We start from the raw sequence: 6000 nt of genomic DNA on the forward strand, positions 1-6000 counted from the left end.
TGAGAAAATAAGCTGTAAAGCAGCAGCCTAATCAGCAGATCTGCTCTGTCTGCGTGTACGCAGTCATATCTCCCGGCAGCCTGGTGACTTAGGAAAATTAAACTCTTGCTTTTTGCACCTTTCGGTCCCGCAGAGACGCCCAGCTTTCGGAGCTGTGAGTCACACCTTGCTCTTCACGTGCATCAGAAATGTTTAAGAAGTGGGGATTGTAAAAGCCTCCGCAGCCCCGTACGCAGCATCCCACCACGGCAGCGGCACCACCCTGCACTTGCCCCGGCTGCAGTGGCTCTGCTGGCCTAGACCCCACCACCCCCCCCGGCCCTGGGCACGGCTGATGTTGGAGCCCAAGGACAAAAGCACCAGCCCTGCCTCGGCCTTCCCAGACGGTTTGCTCAGAGATGGCTACCGGAAGGAAACCAATTCTTCTGCATGAAGCGAAAAAGAGTCCAAAATGGAAAGAAGTGATGGAAAACGGACCCAAGGTCCACCTTGGTGGTTCACAGGCTCAGTATTCTCAACTGAAGTGTACTTTAACATAGCGTCTAAAAATAGTAGGTTTTCCTTGATGCCCTACATGTAGGAAATCACGTGAAGCTTTTAACCAGGAATCCTTGTGTTTCCCTGAGCTGTAGCTTATTCTCTTCTGAGTCACTGCTTGTGGAACCCAGCTGCGACAGTGAGCAGGTACGAGATGTGCACGTTCCAGGTACCCAGTTACGGCTCAGCCAAAGCGTGGTGACGTCTTCCACAGCATTTTTATCCCAACACTGCTCATTCCATTTGCTAAGCACAATCCTATGCGCTGACCATGTTAATGTTTTACGAAGGGAACAATCCTACATCAGACCCATTGTATTCCCAAAAAAAACCTTTAGGAAAGAAAAAACAGTTGCTCACACAAAGGCAGGTGCTCTACAGTCTGTCTTTGGAAGTCCAGGGTGGACTTTCTACAGAGTCTCCCTAAGGAGCTAGCCACAGGGGATGAAGGTGGGTGTGATTTGTCCCAGAAGCCTTTCCCTCATTCGGGATCAGAGGAGAAGAAGATGAAATTCTTCCCGGGATGCCAGGGCAGTCAGAGTGATAGTCCAGAGCACTTTCCGTGCATCCGGCACTGATTCAAAAGGTGCTGCTGCTAAGGAAGAATAACCCAATGCCCTTTCTTCCCTCTTTAGAGTTTACTTTGAAGCAACTGACCTGATTTCAAAAATTATTATTGCATAGAGAACATCTAATAAAACAAAGCAAAGTCCTGGTTTCCTATCACAAAGGTGCTGGATTACTCCGCAGCTACGTGGAATGGTCCCTGCGATAGTCCAGCATTTAGCAGGAGGCGCAACCACAGAAAATGTCTCAAACACAGAATGAGAAAAAATTCCTGGCATGTGCAAATTCTGAGAGAGGTGAACTCTGTCCAGTCACTGTTATATGTTGCAAGAAGTTATAACACAGGCAAGAAACATGCCTACATCACAGAGATCTCTGCTACAAGCTCCCTTCCAGATCGCCCACACAAAAGTGCCAACCCTGTTGATCCTTAAGACCTAGGCAGGCCCTGGTACAGTAAACCAAGTGCAGCTAAGTCACAACTAAAATAAAAATAATTAAAGAGGAGTAAAATAAATGGTCATCCATCCTGCAAAGGTATCAGAGCAGCCCGATATGTATTTACTAACAATAATATTCACATGATGAGGTTTGCTCTTTTAGTAGACACGGCTTCAAAAGGCAGCATGCATGAGCAAGACTCTCAGCCAACCGCAGGGGAGAAACTCTCTCTTACAGTTTAATTTAATTTTCAATGTTCCACAAATCCAAAGAATGCACAGCTAAACTCTTCCTGTGCATTTGAGATGTTGGGACTCCAGAAAACAGCTACGCAGCTCTTTACAGAAGAGAACTGGTATTGTTTCCATCATTTGGAAAAAAACATTGTCTATTTTAACTTGTTCAGAAACCTTGAACAAATCTAGTTGTCTACATTTGGGAACTGCATTAGTGTAAATTAGCCTTCTCTCTTCCGGATATGTAAAACACAAAGCCCTGATCATTAAAGAGAGAGACCAGTGCTGATTTCAATACGAATTACAGCCAGAACAGTTATTTGGTTAAGGACTTCTCCCTACTCAGCTGAAGAACACCTTCCTTCTTTGTACAATTACCTAGAAGAATTTAAGCCCTGGCTTTCTCTATTGTCTGAAAAGTATTCTGCGTGTAAACATTTTAGCCATGAAGTTTATTAGTGAAAACGCCCAGTCAGATATGTTTTGTAAATATTAAATTCCGTATTGATATACACCTGGGTGTTTACTAGGGATCAATATTTGTAGAAGACTCTGGCCCTGGCATTATACCGGACGCTTTGATTTTGTAACAGAATGTAAATGCTGCAGCTTTGGTGTTGATTAATTAATTCATTTTCCATTAAGAATTGTAAATTTGTCTTTGAAGCTTCAATGCCTGCCAGGAAATTGTCTGCTTTTAGCTACCCTGCACTCTTCTGCTTTAGGTGGGTATGGCTGCAATGTATCCTTAGAACAGTTTTTTTTCCCCAATATTTCTGCTATAGTTGGGAATAGTAAAGAACTACTAAGCTCACTTTGGCAGCAATAGGAAAACACCTAATTTAATGTATGAAGAACCTGGATCCTATCACAAGGTTCTGTACTATGACATTGTGCATTTCATCTCACATAAATGATATGCAAAAAACTTAATGGAGCTATGGTAGTTAACATACTTCCAGAGCTGAGTAATTAATAAAGTCATAACGAGGCAGCATTCAACAGAGCCAATGCCCAGGACAGGAGGGGGAAATAAAATGTGAAGTGACGGAGTCACAAAGAGAAAAACTGCAGGAAGGACTTTCAGACATGAAAAGGAAAAGAAAAAATTCAATACAGGAAAGACAGTTAGGAAGGAATAATATGGCCAACAATTTTAGACAGATAAATGTGTTTGAAAGGAAAAAAGGGACTCTGTTTTGGTCTTATAATAATCAATAATCAATCAGCCCCTTCTCTACAGAACCAGTTTATTCTCCTTACAACCGTGCCTCAAATGTTTTTGTCAGTGCAAATGCATCCTTGGGATACAAGTTAGAGGGGTTATTTTGTTCCCATCCTCCGGGATGTTTTCCACTAAAGTCACATATTACCACTGTTTTTATTCTTCCTGGAGTATCTTATTTTAACTTCCTCTTCAGTCGATGTTTTGCTACTAACATATACCCGTACCCGGTCCCAACATTGAGCGGAACGTGAGGGGCTGCTCAGGCAGAGCCCGCAGTAGCGGGGGGACGGTGGGAGCCCTGCCTGCCCTGCAGCCAGCCTCTCCCAGGGGGGGGCACGACGACAGGCAAAAAGGCACAGGCTAAAACATGGCATAGGTGAAAAAAATAGCACCAGCAGCAGCCCGAATTCCATTTCAGCCAGAATGCTAAAAACAGGCATCATATCACGTGCTTCGGCAACTAAAGCCCAGATAAATTTTTCAAACCTCTCTTATTATAGCTTCTCTAAACTTTTATTGTTTGTCTTGAATGTTTAACTAAAAGGTTTAAGAAATGCCCATTAAAATAAAACAACCCCCAAACAAAGATCTGCTGATGCTTCAGGGTAAGAAATTTTTAATCACAAAAGAAACCCAATATTGTTCCCCTCTTGCTAACCTTTCCTTACTCTTTTTAGAGCCTCTCCCCTCGCCCCCACCCCACACCCCCTCTCCTCCCTGCTCCTCTTCACTCTCTCAACCAACCTTATATTCCACATCCTCCCGTTGCCTCCCACGTTGGACCCATATTCATGAATGCAAATAGCATCTTCCCAACAAACGAGTAACAGGGAAGAGGAAGAAGAGAAGTGGTGAAGGGAAATGTGAGACCTCTTAAATAAATAATAATATTTACACTCTTATGTAAACCTTAATTTGCAGATCTCAAAGCGCTTTGGGAAAGCACTTTGACTCCTTTATTATTCACAGACAGTTCAGAGATTATTTTTTTTTAAGAAATCCATTGTTTTCCTCCAACACCATTTGTTAACCCTTGGCCAACACTGGACACGGTGTTGCCGGTAGCAGGATGAGCAAGTATAATTACCAGCAGCCAACTGAGCGTGTTTACACTGAGGAAAAGACTCATCTCACATCTCCAACCCATCCATTTCTTCTGCAGCTGCGTTGTACAGGCCGCTGGCCTCCTCAGGTACGACAGCTGTGCTTAGCTCTCTTCGACCCAAATGACTTCTGCCTGAAAGACGGATTTGAGAGTGATATCAAATGAGGACTTTTGCCAAAATAAATACTCTCCCACAAACGTCCCACTGTTTCAAAGGCCATATATGCATTGATTCTGTATAGAACTGTACATTACAAATAAAGCATTAAACACCTCAAACTCTTGTTCAAAAAATATGCATTATCTCATCAATGACACCGTTTATTACTTATTGTTGCTAAATCCTTGGCAGTATCTCCTTTCTGAGCCTTCAGCTCTGAAAGAACTTTTGGACAACTCTAGGTGAGTTACCTAAAGGCCATCTGTTGCCACAAGGTGAGAGAGTAAATGTCTTTTCTTTGAACTTACTTTGCATACAACTAATTATCCAACACGCTAATTCTGTATATATATATCTCAGTAAACTAAATCTACAAAATTAATGGCAAAATTAAACTGTTTGGTATTTAATACAGTAACTTTCCTTAAAATATAGTTCATGAGCCATTACCCATGATTATCTGCTAGTACTTCTGCCAGAATAATCAGAAAAGGATGTCAAGTCAAGTCAAGTGCGAGGATGGCCCTTTCCAGAGTGAGCACTGCAGTAATTTTCTTACTGCATTAGGCCAACTAGTTTTGCCACATAGTTGTGAGATCTTGCAATTAGGAGACCTCTCTGTGCCACGCATCAGAAAAATCTTCTTCTGTCACAGCAACTTCTCCCAGTGACGCCTGCGCCACAGAAACTGGTTTGGTCCAATCCTACCGTCACCTGTAAAAACTGTGGATGGTTTTGGAGGATTTTATTCTCGCAAAGATGACGCTATAGGTGGTGCAGGAACCATCCCCAGTCTCCCTGCAGTTTAAATTGGATGTTGGTCCTCAGCCTTCACAACAAATTGCATGTGGAGCAATGTAATGCTTTTTTTCTTTAACATAATTCTATTCTCGTGGACTTTCTACAGACTTCAGGTGCCCGTTTTTAAGAATCATTTAATGAGCGACTGCGCTGGGATGAGAAGACAGTCTCCACCTGTTGAAGACATAGCTTCTTGTAAACCATTGAAAACTAAGATCTACCACAGACACATAATTACGGTTCCTGTTTACTTAGAAGAACTTACACGCACATATGTAAGACATCATATGGACTAAGGCATGCAGGCAATGCTTTTTAATTGTTTACACTTCTTCCTTTTCCGCAAACATTTTTGGCTTTATAAGGAGTAATTCAGGGAGCAATGAGACCAATATTTGCTTTTCCAAAGGAAGACTGTAATAGATACAATGTACACCTAAAGAAGAATCCAAGACAGAAAGCATTTCCTCGCAGCCCTCAGTCTTAGCCAATAGGCAGGGCTTTCCCTGCCTGTTTTTGTTAAAAAAAAATAAATTGATGCGAGTGCTTTTATTGCCATTATGCCACTTTACAAGGAAAATATATAGCACCCTTTCACATTGGGATGCATAAAGGAGAACTCAAAAGTATTGAATAAATCTCTGAACCTTTGGGCTCAGTGCTGGCAGAAAGATTCTTCGAGCGGTGAGGTGGGCAAAAGTAACCAAAGGATTTAAAAATCAAATCACAGCCAAATATTCTCTGTCCCGTTCTTAAGCTGAATTCATGGAACAGGAATTTGAACATTTCTTGGAAATACAGAGGGATACTTCAAGGATACCTGACTCCATCATTAACTTTTTTTTCCAAAGCAAACAGTTCCGAACTTTGGCTGATCACTCAAGTCCAAAGAGGTAAACCTACAGCAGAGACTGCCTTCTTGCTG

Source organism: Rissa tridactyla, chromosome 5 (genome assembly GCF_028500815.1).
Source record: "Rissa tridactyla isolate bRisTri1 chromosome 5, bRisTri1.patW.cur.20221130, whole genome shotgun sequence".
Lineage (NCBI taxonomy): Eukaryota > Metazoa > Chordata > Aves > Charadriiformes > Laridae > Rissa > Rissa tridactyla.